This window comes from Meleagris gallopavo, chromosome Z (genome assembly GCF_000146605.3).
Source record: "Meleagris gallopavo isolate NT-WF06-2002-E0010 breed Aviagen turkey brand Nicholas breeding stock chromosome Z, Turkey_5.1, whole genome shotgun sequence".
NCBI lineage: Eukaryota > Metazoa > Chordata > Aves > Galliformes > Phasianidae > Meleagris > Meleagris gallopavo.
In genome coordinates this window covers 45154496-45156456 of record NC_015041.2, presented here as the reverse complement: position 1 = coordinate 45156456, position 1961 = coordinate 45154496, and positions in this window count along the sequence as shown.

Here is a 1961-nt window from a genome sequence, read left to right as displayed (position 1 = left end):
TTTCCCCAGTTTCTTTATAAAGAGTGGAGTTTTATATTTTTCACATAGTTGGTGAAGGTATAGAATTTTCTTATTGGTTGATTCTATAAGCTTTAAAGCCTAGTGCAGGGTTTTTGAAACATTTTATATGATTTCTACAAATTATTTTTCATTTTCTTTTAAATTTTGAATTATGTACAGAGGCTAACTTTAGCTCTGATGGGATTGTTTAGTTGTTATGTGCTTGCTTTTAACATTTTCTAATAAATTATGTAACTGTTAAGAGATGTTGGGAGCATGGCCACCTCCTTCAGCTGCTTTGTCTCAGTTCTTTCCTGCCCAGTGACTGGGGCACACCATAGTGCCAGAAGACCTGGAATCATGGCTACTGCCATATCTCTTGGCAAAGTTGAGCAAGTATCTCAAACAGACAAACTATCACTTCCCTTGACCTGCTGACAACATTTCACCTACTTCACTCCACCTATTTGCCCGGAATATCATTAGTATTCATTGCAGCAAGGCCTCATTGCTGTTCCTCATTCACTTGCCATGCACTTACAATAGCAAAAGTAACCACCAGATGGCTGGTAATGTTGCCCATACTCCACGTCACTGCACAGAACACTATCCTGGGGAATGAAGTGCAAGTCTTATGGCAGCAATGCTCCCCAGAAAGAACTGAGCCAGGCACAGGACTCATTTCCAAAACAACTTCAAAGACACCTGGTCTAAGGAGAATGGCATTGAGGAGGTATATCAAATTTTCCTGTCATGAATCAGCCTGTAGAAAAATGAAAAAGTACAAAGGACTGTAAAGGAAAGAGGAAGGCTGCTGGGGACATTTAACCCTAATGAGGTTCTAGTAATTGATTTGACCCTGCTCAGTCAAAATCGTTACATACTGCAGAATAGAATAAGGTCCCTGTAGTGCATATAAAAAGCATTCTGGGAAAGACAGTCCGGATTATTCCTGCCTCAGGCAGAGGCAAATACATTGTGAGGCTACTTTTTCAATAACCTAAGCATAACCAGCAATACAAACTGGCAGGAGAGAAGAGGTCTGAGTTTTGGAGACAGAGAGTAAGGTGAAGAGGAGGCCAGGTCTGGGGTGATGGAGATGTACAAGCGCTGGCATTATGGTCCCTTAGACTGGAAAAAACTCCCTGGGAGAATCTGTAGTGGTGCAGGCCTGGAGCTGAGCTGTGCATGCTTTTTAGGTAGTATTGTCTCTCATATGGGGAATAAAGTGCCAACATGAACACCTCAACCCTGCCCAAAAAAGGATAGGATTGTCATGTTCTGTTCCTATGAGACAACCTCATGCACCTGAGGACCTCATAGGCACATCAGGACACAGTGGGCAAATCAACACAGAAAACAGCAGGAGTGGAGACAGCAATGACGAAAGCATTGTTAGCAGTGCTACTGCTGTCCCTCTCTTCACTCTCACTCATGAGGAAGAAGGAAGAGGAGGAAGAAATCTGGGCTTGGTCTTAAAGTTACATCATCAGCAGCATGGACAAGTCATGGTGAGAAAATCCCTGTGGCTGGTGTGTCACAATGGACAGTGTGGGATCCTCAGCAGAGACATGCTGGGCAGGTGATGCAGGGGAAGTAGCTGTTCATGAGGGAGGGGCTGAGCTGTACAGAGTTCCTGCTTGGCAATGATGTGGTGGAGAGCCTCTGGGCAGGGATAAAAAGAAAAAGTAAATAAAGTGGATGTGGTTGTTCAATAGTCATCCCACCCAGGCTGAAATCATCAATGAATTATTCTTAAAGGTTCTAAGACGAGATCAGCTGACCTTATCCTTATGGGTGATTTCAAAACCACAAGATATAACCTGGGAACACCACAAATCTAATACAGATAGATCCAGGAGATTCATAAAACAGCTTGCAGCACTGCAAAGCAGTGACAAAGGCATTGATAGCAACACAGAGATTTTTCTTTAATATTGTATTACTCAGTCTGACACAGT